We start from the raw sequence: 20,737 nt of genomic DNA, 5'->3' as shown, positions 1-20,737 counted from the left end.
TTCAAACTTATAAAGGTTTCACAAGATACAATGTTGTTGGCAGAGTTGACCACCCTTACAGTGTCATAATATTCAGTATGGAATACATGAATGATCACCACCTTTGCCCAGGTATTTGTTTATTAAAACATTTGAATATAGCACTTTTACTTTTTAATTTATTAATAGTCCTATAAACCAGACAGAGTCTTGACAGAGCGAGTGTGAGGGGTAATGAAATGTGAGAGACGGTACTAAGATGTGTGTGAGAGTGCAACAAACATACTTTCAATGCCTAAAGCAGTCTAACTCAAGCCATTGGACACACTGCCAATAAGATCCTGCATCACTTCTCCTCTTAAATTAAATATGTGCTTTATTGCAACAAAACATGTTTTGCATACACTGCAAGGGCAGCTTAATAAACACTGATAAGCTCTAATTTCAAAAGGTATGGAAAACAATGATAAAACACTAGTGACATCCACAAAAAGTAAACACTGAAAACAGGACAGCCTAGACACTGTGTGTCAGAAAAGTGCATAATATATTGTGGGGCTTCGGGTAATAGTGTGGGAGTGACAGTCACCCTCCCTACTTTTCTTTTAAATCAGCAACTTTATTACCCTGATGTAGGAGTAATACTGGAAAGATTTACATGCCAAGTAAGTCAGTTTTTGTCTTTGAGAGCAGCAATTTCTCAACAAACACCAGTTGCTGAGAATTTCAACCAACTTGTTTTTGAGTAACTGCGGAGATTGGTGGTAGTGATGGTGAGGAAAGAGAAAGTGTGTGTGTGTGTGTCTGTCTCCCCTTTCCCCTTCCATTCCACAGTTTCTGATCTATCTAGCATCAGGTTTCCATTAATCAAAAAAAGTGGGCTTTTCTACCTTAGAAAAGAACAGTGAGCCTGAAATTTGCATCCCACAGCATGATTGCGATGAATTGCATAGATTTAGCATTGGTACCACTACCTGTCTACATCTATGTAAAACATATAATATGATGGTGAAAAATACCGCCCGGCAGCATGCCCATTTTGTGTTTAGTGGAAATCACTAGTGGGAACAGGCCTTCATACCTATGTCGGGGAAGAGGTGCCTAACAGTTCACTCATGTCAGGTTTCATGGCTGTGTACTTAACTCACCATTGGCCTGCATGGTTTATGTGTAGGGCCAGATAGGGCATGATATGTGTGTGTGTGTGTGTGTGTGTGTGTGTGTGTGTGTGTGTGCATGTGCATGTGTCCTCTATGCAAATCAAAGGTCTCTTTGATTCCAGGACGAGTTACTGGTCATTGGAGTTTGAGCTTATTGTCGGGGAGGTGCTGAAACTAAGAAGGATAGCACTGTGGACCAGGGAATCTTTTTGAACCTTTGTGAGGCATGTTTCAGTGAAGGCTGACAGCCAACTATGATCCCTGGTTACTACATTGGCCTTTGTTGTGGGTCCATCAGAATTGGAGCCACTCCTGATGTTGCAGAATGCACCTTTGAGAAATGACTGGGTAAAGGAAATAGAACTTTAAATTAAGTGACCCGAACTTCAAAGGACCAAGACACTAAGGCCCTCATTCTGACCTTGGCGGTCGGCGGAGAGGCGGCGGTCGGACCGCGAACAGACCGGCGGTATTATAAATGGCATTCTGACCGCGGCGGTCACCGCCGCGACCGACCGCCACTTCCCCACTCCGACAGCCACGGCGGTCATGACGACGGGCTGGAGTCTGCGCACTCCGGTCCGGCGGTCGACCCAAGACCGCCAACGGTATCATGACCCTGCTTACCGCCGCGGTTTCTGGCGTTCGGGAACCGCCATGCGAACCATGGCGGTAGGCACTATCGGGGCCAGGGAATTCCTTCCCTGGCACTGATAGGGGTCTCCCCCACCCCCCACTGCCCCCCCGAGTCCTCCCCCCACACCCTCCACCCCCCTGCCACCCCCCAGAGGTGGTACGAACCCCCTCCCCCACCCCGACATGCACATACACGCACCCCGACATGCACACACCCCCAACATGCACATATACACACCCCCTACACACACACATACACAACGGGGACACATACCCGCACACATACATGCCGACATGCGCACCCGCCGAACTACACACATTGCCCATAGGCACAGCAGCACTCCCCGCCCGCATGCACGCACTCACACACCCCCTCTACACACTCACACGCACACCCCCATGCACGCACACATCACACAACACCCCCCCACCCCCTCCCCTCACGGACGATCAACTTACCTTGTGCGTTGGTCCTCCGGGAGGTGACAGGAGCCATGGGGAGGTGACCGCCAACAGAAGACCGCCAACAGAAGACCGCCACACAGAAATGTGGGTCGTAATTCTGTGGGCGGTGTTCTGCTGGCGTGGCGGTGGAGGTTGACCAGTCTCCACTTTCCCGCCGACCGCCAGTGTGGCTGCTGGCGGTATTCCGGCGGAACGCTCCCAGCGGTCGGAATACGCGCAGCGGCATACCGCCGCGGTCGGCGGTCTTTACCGCGGCAGTAACTCGGCGGTCTTGCGAAAAGACCGCCAAGGTCAGAATGAGGGCCTAAATAACATTTGTGTCTGGATTTGGACTATAAAGGTGGGATCATGAGTCCCACACTTTGGTCAAAAACACTGTTCATTAGGAAAAAGAAGATCACCAGCATGTTGTTGCAGACGTGGTTGGGGGCCTAGGTCTGCTTGTATCACAGCTGTGTGATGGGCCATCACCCAGGAAGCCAAGAACACTTGCCCTGTGCCTAAAGCACCAGCCTTCTGCCTGCTTGCCAAGACCAGTGTGTCCTTTGAGGAGGAAGAGAGAGCATGAAGGAAACAAGGCCCAGGAGGGATCCTGGATAGCAGATCCCAGTGAGCAGAGTGTTTGCCACCTGATACAGTCAGGACCAGTATTGTGAGAAAACTGTCTGCCCTCTTGCTGCAGTCAGTAACCCCCGTTAAAGCTGAAGTTGCAGGCGGCGCTTGTTGGAGGAGCCATTGTTGGGGTCGCTGCCCTTTACAATTGACGGTGTTGTGGCTGTCTTCTGTGACCATGACCCCCATATGTGAATGAACATGAAGAGATTCCTAAAACGTACGGCTACTTAAGAGTGTATATGCCAATATGGGCCTCTAGGACCAGTGGGACTGTTGCCTGTGTCCGAGTAGTCCTTTCAATCGGCAAGGAGACTTGGGATCAAGGTCAGAACAGGCCCTACTGCATCATCACTGCTCCACCACCTTACCAGCAGGAACCACGAGTAAGAAGAAGACGCTGCACCTGTAAGCCATCGCTGTCTACAACTGTCTCAGTGTGCTGCAAGCTGACTGTGGGAAGAGCCACCCAGGCTCCCTGGATACTTTCAAGGCTGCAGTTGGGTAGGACTGGAGCAGGGGACCGCAGGCCGTTTTGAGGCTTGCACAAGGTTGTTTGGTTTTTTGAAGCCGACTGCTACCCTGGGTAGCAGCAGGGGGGGGCACCTATATAGATCTGCCAGAGACACGTTGGTTAACATGGAGGGGTGAGCGGGGCTATGGTGTGGGGGCACTGCCCATACCAGTCCTAGGGCAATAGCCTTGAGAGACTCGATATGAGGATTATTTAGTGTGTTGTGTTTTGCGTTTGTATTAAATACTGCCTTTCTTACCAAAAGTAAGATTTGCACTGGGCATGTAAAATATATGGGGCACTGTGGGTATTTTGAGTCTTGAGCATACGTTTACCTTGCCCCTAGCTCCCCCTGAAGTGCCTTGGGCAGGTCCGCCCAGGATTCCACTGAGAGTCACATGCTGAAGGGGTAGTACATAACCCAGTTAATCAGAACCACTGGTAGGTTGTGCCCCGGGACAGCAGGAGTAAAATGCCACAGCTTCTATGGCTGCACCCAGTAACCCCTGCTTATCCTGTGGTCCTCTAAGCCGGGTTCTGACAGCATCCTTATACAAAGTATAGAAGTACTCTGTCAAAGGGAGAAAAAAACATTTTGCTAGTTTCCAAAAGTAAGACCTCCCATGGGCGTCATTGGCTTAGTCCCATGGGGTAGAGATGACACTCAAACCCTGCTCATCCCCTCTGATTTTCCACTTCTTGTCATTCTATTGAAAGAATTAAACCATAAACACAACCTAGTGGAGGAGAAAAATGTTTGGCCCAGTTAAGATAAGGTTCCCCTTAATTCCCAAGTGATTCAGACACCTCCCGTCATTCATTCATGTTTATTGTCCTGTCTTTTATCTACATTAACGGAAATGGCAAGGGCTGTTGCATTAACCAGCTGAGTATTAAAAAAGAGTGCCATATCTCCTTCCTGGAGAGAACATTATGTTCATTCTGTAAATCTATGGCAGTCCAACTTTATAGTATGTGCCTAGCTTTTATAAAGGTGCAAAATAGTTCGCTCCTTCACTGCAGTCCAAAAAGAACCCATTGGTTGTTTAATCTAATTCTTCTTTTAGCCAATTAAAAATGTCTATCCTCTCTTGCAAAACAGACCTGCTAATAGCGTTTAGCTAATTGGGTTGATATATAGTACAAGACATCAATCTAAATGAAAATATTTTCCTTCAGCTTGGAAAAAAGCCTAAATGTACTACCTCATCTGTGAAACAGGACTAAACGTTTTCTTGTTTCCTGGAATTTCACTAGTTTTTAGTCGACATTTAAACAAAGATGCTTGTTGTGTTGCCATAATCAAATGTCATTTAATGGCCATGCTTGTCTCCTATGTACTTATACTACTTTAGTTGACATCCTTCTCCTTCCTGTCAGATTCCTGTACTTTTAAGTTTAAATCATTGTATTGCTAATGTAATCAATATTAAGGCAAGGCAGCAGGTATTAACCAAATATTTTCATTGCATTTCTGGGAAAATTCCAACTGTTATACCCCAGGTGCCTGAATGGTATGTTAAGGAAATGGGTCGAGGAAAGGAAGTATTCCAGTCAAACCTGTTACACCTCCAGGCGAATTCCTTGGCATTACCAACCACCATATCAGACATTTATCAAACTGCCAATCATGGGACACAGCATAAAGCAGACCAACATTAAACCATAATTCAACACACAACACAAGTAGGGGAGCTCAGGTGCCACTCACTCTGCAGTTCCATTGTCACAGTTCACCTTAAAATCTAGAAAATGTCTTAGCCTCGTGCATTAACTTCACATTGGCAGAGAGAGAGTTCAACTAATTTTAATGGCCTGCATGTCAAATCTTCTTGAAAGGATAACATGGTTCTAGTCCGCCCCATTCATGTCACTGTCCCTCCTCTTCTAGTTGGCGTTGTAGAGGTCATCTCAGCAAAAACAATTCCTGGTGTGTCTTCTCCATTCATGCAGACTCTAGTAGGCAGTCAAAATTTCTGATGATGTCAACATATGATGACAGAACTGCATCCACCACCTTAAAGAGAAGGAGCTGATGTAGCTTAGATTTAAGTGGTGGCAAAAGTGGGTGTTCCTAGAACCTGAATCCATGCTTCTTTTACTGAATGTTCAATTTATTCTACTTTGGATTCTAAATTCTCAACTGAAGATATTACACAGTATTTGAAATATCTACTCCTCTCATCCCCAATCTTCCTATTTTACACCATCTTCTCTGTCAGTAGCACTTGGCATTCTTGCTTCTTAACACCCCTACTGGTCTTGGCAATGCACCCGTGTTGTTGTTTTTTTTTTAATCTATCAATGGAAGTTATCTTTTCCTCAGTGAGGTGGAAAGAGGACTGGAGAACTGGTAGCAGCTTCCTCAGCATTGACTGCTACAGAGTCAAGACCCTATTTGCAGCTTCATCCATCTCTGGATTGATGTATGAGTTGTGCCAAGGAACCCAGGCTCCTGGGGTAAGACATTTGCACTTTTCTTTATGGTCTTGCTTTGTAGCACTTTTGTGAGTTGTTGTTGCAAAGGGCTCTAGTCACTTAGCACCATAAGAATAAGGCCCCTGGTTGTTGCTTCCCTTTTCCTACCACAGTGTTTCCCCTACATGTATTTGTTGAACTCAGACACAGTTTCAATGTGCTATCGTTGACACACTGTGTTTCCCATTGTCCTTTTGTTTAATTGATATTTTTCCCGATTCTGGTATTTAAATGTTTTGAAAGTAATTTCTTCTACAATGAAGGTCTTAGGCCTTCTTATGGATAATAATTTCTACTGTGTCTATGGGTTTAATACACTATTCTGTGGAACCAATATTTGCTCCCTTTTTCATATACATACATGTTCCCATTTTTCAACACTAGGTTTAAAATCACCTCTTATGTATTATGTTACTAGTTCCCTGAATAGCATGTCCTGCAAGTTAGTTATAATCCCACATGCATTTCCAAACGTTTTCACCAGTCATCATGCGGTACAGTAGATCTTTTCACTTATGGTGTGGTCCCATATTGCTGGACTCTAATTTGTCTGTATTAATTTAGTCAAACTAACATGTAAACACTTAACCAGTTGGGTCAGTGGCCCGCTAGTCATGTACGTTCAATTTGACTGCTTTATTACATAAATCTGTGTCACTTTTAAGGACAGTTAGCCGCTTTGTTCGTTTAATAGTTCAGTCTATTTTATGATGCCCTTTCATATCTTTTTCTTATTCACACATTATTTGACAAGTAAATTTGTTTTGTATTAGGCTTTGAGTATTGTATTGCACGCACTTTTCACTGACTAGTGAATTACTTATATATAAGTTGTCATTCTAACTGCATTTCAGACTACCTTTTCCCTTCATCAGGAGATAAGTATTGTAATAATTTCTAGCTCTTGCTGCCCCCTAAGCAGGGTGTTAATGATCTTGCCCACACAGGTACCATGTACGCTTTATAGGTAATGGGATTGGAAGGGTGTTGTCCCTATTTTGATCCTACGTGGGAAGTGTTTCTTTGTCATTGGTGATGAGCATCAAGGTGTGGTTATTGTGTTACGAGACACATCAGTGTGATGGATAAAGGCTTGTGAGATAGATGTGCAGTAATGCTTAATAGAATGCTGTGAGCCTTGATTGACTCATCTGGTCCGTTTTTGGTGTTCTTTTACGTTACAGTTCATCTTGATGGTTCTTGCATAGGTTCAGCCATTCTAAGGTGGTGTGGACCTAAGCACCAACGGGATTAAGGGGACCGGTTCAGCGATCTACCAAGATAAACTTTATTGCGGTCTTCCTTCCTGTGAGTGCTATTAGCTGATGTTAAGGAGCATTCATAATATGTAGCTAGCCGGCACCTGTAGGGGTGGACTATGTTGGAGTACTCCAGTAGTGAGCAGCGAGCCGCAGATTCTTACAGAAAATCAACTCATGCTTATACTGACGGTGGGTTGAGTGGTTAGAGTCTGTGGAATGTTAGGGTTACTGGATTTTGAGCGCGACCTGTAGCCAGTCTGTCATATTTGATGCAAAAGAGCCTTGTAGCAAAGTATATTTTTATGCAGTTTGTATTGGTTTACAGTTAGCTGCAGGATCACTGAATTTTTGTAGTATTAATCTGGTATAGACAGGGGTAAGAATCCGGGAACGACTTGGGGATGGCATAAAAAATAATTGCTTAAAATAAGACCACAGGACTGCTTGACAGTCAGTACTCTAATGCTGTTTTACACTTGTTTTGCCAAATTTTCTCTATGGCTCCATGTGGAAGGAAGCTCACATTGTCACCATGGATTGTCAAAATTGAAAGCGGCAATCCAATAAAGTCTCCCTTTGGTTGCCAGTCTGTGAATTTCTCCAAAGTCTTTGGCGCAGTACCTTGTAACTCCAAGCGTGGATTGCATGTCTGCTTCTTTTTATAAAACAAACTCTTTGTTATCTCTTCTCTTATACCTTTCATTGTATTGCATCAGTGTCATCCTTTATATAGACCAGGGGTGTTGAACTTAGGCACCAGATGACTGTTTCCATGCCATATGTTCAGCATAACCAGTGGCTATGTAACTTGGTTGTAAATGGGCAAGTAGATGCATCTTATTTGGAAATCTAAAAGTCTGACATGGATGTGTCCATGGACCTCTATGGAACAACCCTGCCATATATCTGGCGCTGCTATCTTATTGTCTTGGTTGAGGTTCTCTACGCAAACCATTTTGGATGGTTGACATCCATAAGCACCTGCTGCTAGCGGGGCTTGCAATCCTAGCATATCTTCATTCATACTCTGGGCATTTTTCTACTTGATCTTCCAAGTCATGCCTTGTCTCTGGAAACACCTTCCTTCGATGTTTCTTTTAAATACATATTTTTTATTATTACATATTTTAATAATTATTGTTGCTCTGCAGGCTGCCACTTTGTAATTTGTGCTTGTCATTATTTCACAGCTGACCTTCTGAACTTATGGGCAATGAGATCTCGTGATCTGGATCCCTGCATACTTATTACTACATTTGGTGTGTTTCTGTGATGTGCAAATTAGTAAACACTAGGCAATTTATTTTGCAATGCTGGTGCATCAAAGCCGCAGAGTTAAATTAATATTTGAAAAAAATCATATGTTGGAAAAATATTTATGTAAATGAAAAGTCTATAAGCAGTTAACAAGGAAAATGTTTATCCCAGAAACTTTTCTGAAGACGTGCATACACACAAAACAGTTTGGGCTCCTGCCGACACATTGCGTTTTTGCCACATGAAGTGAATGAAGCCACAGTTGGATTTTGTCTTTTCTTTCCCCGAAATGAAAACATGACATCCTGCGTTGGCAGGCAGACTTTCAAATGAGTCCACCATGTACTCTGCTACCAGCTGCCGTCTCCTACAACCAGCTGAAGGATGAAACATGCCATTCAACAAAAATTACAGACAAGAACAAGGCAAGAAGCCAAATCAGAGCTATGGAGCTTGTAAAAAGAACCCCCATTCAATAATAGTAAACTTAATTGCTGTCGATATCGACTACGCACTGGCACACCAAAACCTGGGAAGGGGCTTTCCTGCCAAGTACATGGACGGTACCCCTTATACCCAGACAGACAATTGGGGCGAAGAGGAAAGATTGATGAGACCTCCCTACCTCCAAACTCTCCCCCACCCCTCAGGTGATGTTGTTACCCTTGGTGCCACCCAGCATGACAATCGCAGTTGGTGCAGCTTTCCCTCAGGATACTAAGCTTTGGAGGTGGGTGAAGGAGGCATGAGGGGGCACTATTCGGTCATGCACTCTGAAAGCACACGCCATTGGGACTCCAATCAGTGTGTGCTTTCAGAGTGCATACACGAATGGCAGCCTCCTCCCCCCGCACCCTTCCTGTCACCCTGCTCCCCTCCTGAGCTTGGTGTCCCAGTGCGGTGGCATTGCCCTAACACGATGCAGGCTCCCCTGGACTAGGAGCCTATTTGCCCCTCCGAACAATGACACTCATGCCACAACTTCAATTATGCTGGACTATTTGTGAACCTGTTCTCATAGGGTGGGTGAAATAGTCCACCAAAAAGCAGACTGAGCAGAATTGGGACCTTTTCTCCCCTACCTCTATGACTTATGCTGTACCTCTGAGCACCAAAAAGGTTTCCTTGATTCAGGATGTCTATGAATATGCATCTCTTCCTTCTTGTGTCTGAATTAAATTCCACCTAGGATCAGTGGTTCCATTACTTTCCAGCAGTCCTTGGTTACTGTCAGTTGTTATCCTACTCATGTGTTATTGTCTATACCCTCTCTCCTTTTGGCTGCCTCATTTCTATATGACTGCAAAAAGTAATCATAATAAAAAACGAAAATGAACAGAGGAGAGTCACAGACTGCAGTGTTTTGGTTGTAGGAGTTCTGTTGTGCGGTACGTAGAATCCATGCATGAGGCAGCAGAATGACAGTCTGTGGATTCTAAAGTAAACACAACATAAAACAGGTTGTGCGATCCATCTGTGGAGAACTTGCAGTGCTCATGATGTGGAAGTTATGTGTGTAATATGGCCAGTTCTTGTTCCAGCAGAAGTGAGCTGAGATGGCTGTTTGATTGGTTGGTTATGATTTGTCTTGCATCAAGACAGAGGTCCACCTCATGGATAAGTAAGAGAACTGTGACTAGCAGCTTTGGGTTGTGTAGTGGCCTGGAGCAGTATCCCACCCAGAGTTAACACTCCAGGTAGGATAACACAACTCGTAATCAAGGCCTAAGTGTTTTGTTGCGTCAGTGGATTTTTATGTTGTAGGGATGATTTGTAACTGCCCCTTGCAGGACAGGGAGATTATGATCAGTATTTCAGTTTTACAGTCCTTAATGCAGGGCATGTCAGCTCAACCAGTTAGGTGGTACATTTTGGTTATCATGCCAGAGCATGCAGTTAGTTTGTATAAGCTACCTGATCGATCTGAGTGTGATTAGTGTTGTCTTGGAATCTCGGCCCTACAACACTAGATATGACTCTTTAAATTGGAAAGAAAATATCTGGAACTGGTGAATATGCCAATTCTTTTGAAATACTAAAGAGTTCATTCGCTTTCTGAGGAGCACTTTTTACTTTCCTTTGCAAAAAAAGATGTACATCTGTGTTCTCTTCTTTATATGCGCTTACTCTGAAATGGCAGACCACAAGCTATGAAGAAACTTGTTAACCTCTGTGTGGTGGTCTGACCCGTGTGAAGTGCCTCGACAGATAAGAAAGAAGGGCACCATTAAAATCCTTTCCAAAGGGTCGACGTATAAGTGAGCTTATGAAACAATACATTCATAGTGTCTAGTGCTTCCATTATTAGCACCACTGTACAACTGTCTAGTGAGTTCATTGAATTCATTTAATCTGTTTAGCTTCAGACAGTGTTTGTCCTCTTTTTACCCTATTGCATATTGGCTCACAACCAAACTGCAGCGATTGCACTGCTCTTCAGACGTTAGAAATACCAAGCCTGTGTGGTTGTGGTAAATACAGGACAAGCTGTCAGGGCATGTAGGCAATAGTGGCTTACGGAATTACATGCATTGATTGGCTTCTGACAGTGAACTGATGTGCTGCTCAAAGCAACTACTTGTTAATGAGTTGGTTGTGGGGAAAAACGATGTCATAAAGCAGGATCTGCTTTGAGTTGGTCCTGATCAGCTGCATTGTCCATACATGTTGATCAGAGACTTCATTCAGTATTATATCATCTGAGATTACACATGTGTGTACACATATGCATCTATTTACTTATTTGTTGTCTTGTGTAGTGCAAACTCCACCCAGCTGTGTTTGCTGCTGCCTGTGGCGCCCTGAAACAAAAAATCAATATATAGACTGTTGAAACATTTGTCACAATTATATAAGGTTAGTTAATGGTGTAGCCAGGCTTGTTTATGCATAAAATACAGACTTGCAAGAAATCATTAGATAGGTGACTGGTTAAGAGGAGGCTGAGTAAAAAGATGAAAAATCTATATAAAAAGAGCAGTGGCGACGCAGCGAGAATCAGTCCTCCCAAATTTCAGTGAGCTGAACATTGCATCTTAATACAAAGAATCAATTTTATGCTGACTTTGAAGAGAAAATGGGGAGCAGAGGTGTGATGGTAGTTGTCAATATTTAAGGAAACACAGTTGTTTTTTGAGGAGAGAATGGGCACGTGTCATTTTGAGCCATTGTAGCACAACACGGTTTTGACCAGAGTAGTTAGTGAGTGACAACCTGGGAGTGAGGTGTGTGAACAAGCTATTTGGCAAGAGTAGCAAAGATCAAGTAGTTAGAGTACAGAAAGGTCATCGAGCACGACACATCGGAAAGATTATTTTCTTCACATATGGAGACAAAGCTTCAAGGATGGAGGCGGACTTGGTGAGAGTTCGGATGATGTAGTTTTTGCCAATGTGTAGCAAGTTCTTCCCTACTGATTTTATTAAAAACATTGAGTTTTTCTGTGATTTTGGAGACAAATAAGGCACAGCCATTCATCTAGATTCATGAGAATTGGAAAGCATTGTGCTGTTAGTTTAGGATGTTGTAATTTAGAACAATTTCTTTGATCTGCTTTTGAGCCATTGTGTGATAATACAAACAAGTAGCCCAGGCTGAGACATGGGTTTCTGATTGATTGATTCTAACTGTAGATTTCTCCCCTTGTGAATATCCCCAGGTGCCAGACTGGATGCAGAAAGTTTTTACAGCATAGCCGCTGTGTGCTGGTAAGAAGCGTTGTGCAACTTCATGTCCACCGCATTCAGTACCATAAGTGGCAGTCAGAGCCCCATATAAGCACTGCGTACGTGCTGTCATCAGTTCCTTTATTTCTTTGCTTTTGTACATTTATCCTGAGAAAGCACTGAATTTTTTTCTCATTAGCTGACAAGTTTTTTTTTTTCCTAATATGCATTTTCCAGTGTGCAAGTGAAGATATGTGGAGGTCTGAAAACTACAGGGTTTAAACCATGTAGGGACTGTAGCAAACCGATGCATATGACAGATATCCATGAGGTGTTTTTCAGTGGTTTGGGTTCAGCCCATGACTCCAAGTTATGTGAGGAGGGTACACTTATCAGTCCAAAGTATACAAAAAAGTGGTGGATGGAATGTTTGAATTAATCGCATTCCATTGTTATTTTGTACACCATGCCACCTCATTTTGACCTAGCCATATGTAAACCATTCTTGTCCCTGCTGCAATAGGAACAGTCCAGTCCAAACTACCAAGCTAGGACGTCAATGAACTGGAACACAAGCAACCCAAGACTGGTTTCACCCTTATTATGGCTCATCAGTCAGGTATAGCTTGGTTATTGTGGGACAGTGTGAACAGGACCAATGTCTGGCCATACCCTTCCCACTTACGGTGTTGTACTGAAGTATACAAAAAAGTGATGGGTGGAATGCTTGAATTACTTTTGCATACCATGGCACCTCAGTTTGGAAACAGCTGTATGCAAACTAGTTTTGACCTGCTCCAATAGGAATAGGTCAGCCTGAACTGCCAAGCCAGGTCCACCCTGAATCGGAACACAAGCAACCCAAGACCAGTTTCACCTTCGATAGGGCTCATCAGTCGGGTATAGCTTAGTGTCAGTGGCCCAGTATGCATGGACCCAGATCTGAGCTTACCCTCCCGCTTAGGGCATTGCTGGGAAGCATACAAAAAAGTGATGGATGAAATGCTTGAAATAATCTCAACTACTGGTAATTACTTGGGCTGCATCCCAGTCCATTGTTATTTTACACACCAGACCACTTCAGTTTGGACCCAATCGTTTGGAAATCAGTCCAACCCTTATCCAGTGGAAACTGTCCGGCCTGTACCGCCAGGCCAGGTCCTCCCTGAATACTGCCTGATTAATTACCAGTGGCTGAGATAAATTTGGGCATTCCATCTATCACATTTTTGAATATTTTCTTATGAATCCAAAGGTGATCCAGGAACACAAAGACAAGCTGTATGTGGTTTGTCAAACACTGAAAGAAGTTGCCTAAGTCCTATTCCCACTCAAAGTCAAGGAAGCAGACCAGTTCCTGCTCTTGGGTAGTTCCTGTGGCAGGTCATTGTCATAGTCCAGGTCTTCAGGGAAGGCGTAGAGGAAGCACAAGAAGGCCAAGCGGGACGTGTCCCATTCTTGCCACTCTCCCTCAGAAGTCCCGAGGAAGTCAAGGTACATCCTGATCTCATTCCTGGCCCCTCTGAGAGAAAGCGATTCTACAGCTGTCCCTGATGCGCCCAGAATTTCTGGGGCCAGTGTAGACATTGGTACATAATGAGGCCTTCAGAAAAGCCATATTGTAAATCTATGACAACCTTTTGACTCCCTCTGGTTCAGGTCCCATGGGTCCTCAGAGGACTCCAATCCAATTACTGCTGGAAGGTCAGTCCTCTGTTTTGGGTTCACCTCCGACTCCGGAGACAACTTCTGATTTGGCACCAAGATCTATGCCAGTTCCTGCCATCATGAGGCTGGGCCTGGCGCCGAAGGGGGGCGTTGTTTCTATTGTCTTGTGTGACTCAAAACTGAATAATTCTCATCCTCAACCACGGTTGCCTCCCAGATCAGTTCAAATGCACCCAGTCCTTTTCATTCTGACTTGGACAAAACATTGCATTCACTTCGGTGTCATGCTTCATCACTCAAACAACTTTTGGGATCTGAGTTTTTCACCAAAGTCAACAACTTTCAGTGGCAATGGAGATGCCAGGGATGAGTTATCCCCACAATGTGATGACAACAATTTCTACATGAACCTGCAAGGGGCTGGGGGCGTGGCCAAGATGGCGGCCGGAGCGGTAGCTTAATCTTAGAGCTCCGCTCTCGGCCCACCGTTTCTTCAAAATCCTGTGCCCTGCTGTGACCCAAAGCGCCTGGGATTACAGCGCAATCACTCCCGGGTATAATCAGAAGCTCCAGGAGTTCGGTGTTCCGGAAGGCATGGCCATCGTGGTGGATCCGGCGATCGCGGATCGAAGCAGCCGCCATAGCGGAGGACCGCGGCCATCGCTAGAGCGCGTTGCGCGCCGAACAAAGAGGAGGAAGGGAGAGCGCCCGGCCTTCTCGCCTCTCGACGAGCTCCCTTGTCCCGACGATTGGACTGAGGAGCGGGAGGTGCTCCTCACTCCAGAGCGAGCGCCCCAACCGGGCTGGGCCCGGCCGCACGCCTCGAGGCACGATAGGGAGCGGCGGATGCTAGCACCAGACGCTCGGGCCCATCCTGCCCCCAACGCGGGACCATTACTCGTGCACATTGTGCACCGAAAACAAGAGGAGGTAGGGAGAGCGCCCGGCAGCCTCGTACCTTGACGAGCGTCCCCCGACGTGCCGCCCGGGCTGGTCCCCCGTGGGATGATCGATGGTGATCTATACCTACACTGAATGCCTGGGGCCTATTCAACTACCCACGGGGGAGAAACATCATCCCCCACCACGGTGCCACACGAGAGCCCCGGACCCAACGTGCATGGCCTAAATCCCCCAATGAGGGAGACCTAGAGAGCGGCCTTCCACAGCCTCCAGATATCATCGTTGGAGCCCTCAATAATCATAGCTGCAGGTTTTCCCTTGGCCTCGGTTCATGAACAGCCCCCCCCCCCCGCCCTGGCTCAGGGCACCGCATGGTGTGCCGGATCTAGCTGAGCCCCTCGTACGGGCCGTGGGGCCCGCTGCCGCATTGCCAGGGGCACCTATGAAACACACTGGGCCCCAACCCCTGGAGGCGCAAACAACATCAAAATGAACACCAACAATAGCATGAGCAATGGAACCCCTCATTAATTTGGAAAGTGGCTGAAACGAATATCGTGTTGGGCAGAGACCGGAGGTATAAGCGGACCCCCAGCAAACACCTGTCCATTAATCCCAGTGGAACGTTTCAGTGCAAGATTTCAAAGAACCATGGTCAAACCAAAACACCCCAAGACAGGGCCGCTGGGAGATGGTGATCCTCCCCCGCCATCTGGACACCCAGACAAGCAATCGGACACTTCCCTACAACTCACTGAAACACTCCGCACGCATTCCCTCCAATTCGATAAAATAATGCAAGCAATAATGGACACTAAATCCTCGCTGGAAGGGAAAATTGACGCCGCAGTACTGGAAGTCTCACTGCTACGTGCCGACCACCGCAAATTAACAGAAAGGGTCCATGACACTGAAACGACCCTGAAAATCATCCAACCAGAAGTATTGGTTATGAAAACTAAAATGCAACAAATGGAACTGGACATAGCTCAATTACAACGCAGAGCGGAAGAAGCTGAAGGACGCTCCAGACGCAATAACATCAGATTCCTCTGAATCCCAGAACGTATGGAATCCCCCAAGGCTGAGGTGTTTTTGGAGTCCTGGTTGAAAAACATACTTACAGAACAGTCCCCTGGTACAACACCAGTGATCGAAAGGGCGCACAGAATCCCGAACAACCCGCCCCGCCCTGGGGCTCCGCCTCGACCACTAATAGCACGCTTCCTGAATTATAGGGACAGAGACCTGGTGCTCCAATGCTTCAGAACGTCAAACCAGATCCAGCTGGAAAATAGTAGGGTCACAGCTTACCCTGACTACACTATGGAGGTACAGCGCAGAAGAGGAGCGTATAACAAGGTCAAACAGTTGCTGCGAGAAAAAGACATTACCTACTCCCTCATGTTCCCAGCGCGACTACGCATAGTAACGGACGAGACAACCCTAATGTTCCCCACACCTGAAGATGCATGGACATGGATCCACGCAAAAGGTCTGGTAGACCTAACCAAAGAAGACACACATCCCGAAGAATGGACTACCGCTTGCCCCAGAAAGAAAAGGAAAAAACCTAAAACGTCCTCTCGCCCCACAAAAGCGCAAATGGCGTTACACCAAGCACAAACACTGAAAGACACTAACTCCTTTGCCCGTGCGATGATGGACCTTAGGAGTGAATCGGACACTAACGACACTACCTCACATGGGGGCGACACAAGCCCTACTCCCTCCCCACTGCTAGTGGGCCCAGACCTTACCCCACGATCGGCAGACGAACTTTAAAAGGAAAAGATCGGTGCCCGCGGTCCCCCCCGGGCGGTGGCAACAACTGAGGTGCAGCCCGCCTTCACTATTGGGGCTCTCTCCTTGGAATCTTCTGTGGACAACAGTCCTCAACTTAAGAATCAATGACTGAATCCTTGATAAACTGTACAAATGCGCTTGGGCCAGCAGAGGCAGAGTCGTATCCTGACGGTGGGCCTCCCAAGGGCCCGACCTCGTCCATCCACGACCCCCTAAAACCTGAACGGTTTCCGAATGGACCTGACTTCTCCGGAAGTCATCTTAGGCACCGGTTGTGCCACTTTGTCTAACGAACGGACATTGTCTGTAATATCCTTTTGGTTGGAATATTCTTTTCTTTATCTTTCTCTCTTAACCCACTATGGGATTCTTTTTCCCTCCTCGACGCGCGAGAGATGGTTGGACGTGGGATGGGGTTGGTTGGGGCGGGTGGGTGCGGGTGGGACGGGGGGGTCCCGAGTGATGGAGTGGCTCGAGCTAATACTGATTAGACAGCACCCACCAATTCCCACACAACGCAATGAACAAGGAACCTATATATAACTTAATAACCTGGAATGTGAAGGGCATGGCCGGTGCCAGTAAACGTCATAGAGTACATGCATATCTAAAGCGCCACCATACACACATAGCAATATTGCAGGAAACACACATTACAACTGCGGAGGCTGCCCGGCTGGAAAAACACTGGTCGGGCTCAATATACAGCGCTGGCGACTCATCCTTTGCTATAGGGGTGCTGGTCTGGATTGCCCCGGGGGTCCCCTTCACAGTACAACATAGCATAAAAGACAAGGACGGTAGGTTTATACAATTAAAAGGGCTACTGAACGGGGAGGAGCTCGCGATAAATGGACTATACGTCCCTAATATTAAGCAAGGTGAATTTTTACAAACAACAATATCACAACTAACCAACGACCTAACAACATCATTCATCTGGGGAGGGGACATGAACTGCGTCCCACACGTCGATAAAGATAGATCTCATCCCCCATTAGTGGCCACCCTCCCAATGAAAAATTCCCAAGCTTTAGGTACTTGGATAGAAGAACGCCGGCTGACAGATATATGGAGGCACTTGCATCCACATAAAAGAGAATATTCTTATTATTCCCCAGTACACCAATTGTATACCCGGATAGACCTCATCCTTACCTCACGGAACATAACACACAAAATAATGAATGCAGAGTACTCTGCCAGGGTACTCTCGGATCACTGCCCACTCAAAGCACAAATCCGATGGGGCAAGCCCCGCTCATGTATTCCAACTTGGCGGCTGCAAACGCAATTATTACAAGACCCGCCATTCAGGAAGGACATAGCCACGCATATATCAGCATATTTTAGCTCGAATGCTGGGACAACTAGCTCTAGAGCTATTGAATGGGACGCACATAAGACAGTCATAAGGGGGGTATGTATCTCAACCACAGTCGGAGTACGTCAGACTTTAGTGCGCGATCTCCGAGCATTGGAACAAGAGATCCAAACCTCTGAATGCGAGCTTGCTAAAGGCACCATAACCCTTGCGAAATTTACTGATATGCGCTCTAAATGGATTGACGCAGATAGCCGCCTCAGGCATTACGACTATCGTCACTATTTAGCTCGTACACACGCTGAAGGCGACAGATCTGGCAAATTATTAGCATGGCTTATAAACAATGAACGCCGGAATCTCCCCATTGGGGCTATTCGCCTGGAATCTGGGTCGATAGTAAACACGCAGGCAGAGATAAATAATGCTTTCAGAGAGTACTATAGCTCACTGTATCAACCACGTCCACCTCCCACTAACGCTCAACTAAAAGACTTCTTCAGTGGTATCACCTTGACTCGTTTATCTGCTGCCCACGCGACAGACTTAGACAGACCAATAGAGATAGCTGAAATTCAGCGTGCACTACAACAGTTAACGCATGGCAAAGCACCTGGTAGCGATGGTATTCCCATCGAATACTACACCACGTTCCAACCCCAGATTCTGACACCATACCTAATAATGTTAAGGGAGGCTCTAGAGCGAAACCAGCTCCCTGACACATGCCGGGAAGCACTGATAGCAGTACTGCTGAAAGCGGGCCGTGACCCTCTAGATGTTCGCTCATATAGGCCATTATCACTGCTAAATACTGATTGTAAATTACTTGGTAAGATTTTAGCCAACCGCCTGCTACCGCGCATAGCTGAACTGGTCCATCAGGACCAGGCGGGCTTCATACCCGGGCGCAGCACCTTCAGCAACATCAGGAATCTGTTACGCCTGATGGGAAACTCCCCAGCGAATGATGAGCTGCAAGTTGCAGTCTCACTGGACATTGAAAAGGCGTTCGACACACTGGGATGGCCTTTCTTAATAGAAACACTCAATCAAATGGGTTTCGGGCGAACATACATCGGCTGGGTGGAAACACTATACGCTGGCCCGGTGGCCAGGGTCAAGACTGGAGACACGATTTCCGAAAAATTCAACATTGGAAGAGGCACCAGGCAAGGATGTCCACTATCCCCACTCCTATTTGCACTAGCCATCGAGCCCCTGGCCGCCCGTCTCCGTGTAATGGCTCCCATATGGGGCATCCTTGATGGCCAGTCGCACCAGATAGTTTCCTTATATGCAGATGATGCCCTTATTTTTCTACGTGATCATGCTACGGCCATCCCGGGCCTGCTGGAACTCCTTAAAAAATACAGCGAGGTAGCCGGGCTAACAGTTAACTGGGCAAAATCCTGTATATTCCCCTTACACCCGGTCCCCGAGACTCTCAGAACGCAATCAAGCCTGGGTGGCTTGAAATGGTGTTATATCACATTCAAATACCTAGGTGTAAATATATTTCATGACAATCAAGACCTAAGAGATGGCAACCTTGGTCAAGTGATCAGATCAACGAGGGGCTCCTTGCCCTTCTGGTGCTCACTCCCATTGTCTCCCATGGGCAGAATTGCCATAGCAAAGATGATAGTGCTCCCGCGCCTCCTCTATTATTTCAGGGCATTGCCCCTAACATTGCCGAGCTCCTTTTTTAAACAACTGAATAGCCTATTAACAGACCTAATATGGGGCAAGGGACGCAGACGCGTCGCATTAGCAAAAATAACCCAGCCACTTAAACTAGGGGGGATGGGCGCCCCCAAGTATGAAGCATATTATGCAGCTTCCCAGATACAATGGATAACCACCTGGTTGGGAAATCCCACCGGAGTGGAAGCACAGAAGGTGCTGGCTGATCTCGATGGAACGGAGGTTCTGCAATACCTCATGAATCGGACAAATCCTAGACACACAAGTAATATGCTACTGACCACAGCACACTGGGCCTGGGGACGCTATGTACTGCGAAACAGTAAAGACCCGCAGTACTCCCCCAGGATACCACTATTGGCACACCCATCGCTGGCAAATATTGCGGTCACGCTGGGTCTGAACGCTTGGGTCAGGAGAGGTATACACACACTTGGAGACATTTACCAAGAAGGGCAACTTCAATCATATGGATCATTAGCCGATAAACACGAATTGGGTCAGGGGGGGTTCATAGCCTACGCCGCAATCAGACAGGTAATACGGGAGTCCTGGAGAAAAGGCAGCTCGGAACCAGAAGTCTCCCCCTTGCTCCATGAGCTACTGGGGAACATCAATGTTTCATCGAGCATATCAAATATATATGGCATCCTCACCTCCCATACCGAACACAAACAGGAACAAGCGAAGAACAGATGGGATAGTGTGCTACCAGAGCCCTTAACACTTAACTTATGGGAACAGGCGATGAGAGTGACCCGAGAGGTCTCGTGCAATCCCCGCTTTCGATATACTCAGTTTAATTATGTACATCAGACTTATTTAGCACCACACCGTATTACACGCATGTTCCCCCTTTCACCCCAGACATGCCCCAGATGCAATACAGAAGAAGCCACCTTTTATCACATGACTTGGGAATGTCTCCCGGTTAGGAACACTTGGATAGCCATAACATCGTTATTGACTGAATGGACGAACATTCCATTATCCCCCACTCCTGAAGTATGCTTATTGGGCATAACACCCCTCTCCAAGAAACACAAACGATCATATAAATGCATCGCCCTGGCCTTGGTGCTATATAGACGCCTTATTGCCATGCACTGGAAGGCCCCGGGCGCCCCTACGACCGCCCAATGGCGAGAAGAGGTAATACGCTGGGCTAAAGCAGAATCACAGACCCTACAAAATATGCTGGAGAAGGGTATTCCAGTAAAAGGCCTAAAGGTATGGAATACATTCGTGATAGCAGCAGAAAACAAGGATGACGTTCGTCCTCCCTAAAATAATACAGTAAC

At 46.4% G+C, this 20,737-nt stretch overlaps 1 protein-coding gene and 1 long non-coding RNA gene across 4 annotated transcripts in view; one reads left to right on the top strand and one right to left on the bottom strand.

Annotated features, from left to right (window-relative positions):
• The window catches only part of SDCCAG8 (SHH signaling and ciliogenesis regulator SDCCAG8), a 1,349,628-nt gene that overhangs the window by 447,518 nt on the left and 881,373 nt on the right, over window positions 1-20,737 (top strand). The gene's annotated exons all lie outside the window — the stretch shown is intronic.
• The window catches only part of LOC138295871 (uncharacterized), a 207,512-nt gene that overhangs the window by 170,231 nt on the left and 16,544 nt on the right, over window positions 1-20,737 (bottom strand). The gene's annotated exons all lie outside the window — the stretch shown is intronic.

The sequence above is a fragment of the Pleurodeles waltl genome, chromosome 5 (genome assembly GCF_031143425.1).
Source record: "Pleurodeles waltl isolate 20211129_DDA chromosome 5, aPleWal1.hap1.20221129, whole genome shotgun sequence".
NCBI classification, from domain to species: domain Eukaryota; kingdom Metazoa; phylum Chordata; class Amphibia; order Caudata; family Salamandridae; genus Pleurodeles; species Pleurodeles waltl.
Note: the sequence above shows the minus strand (reverse complement) of the source record. Positions and strands in the feature narration are given on the sequence as shown.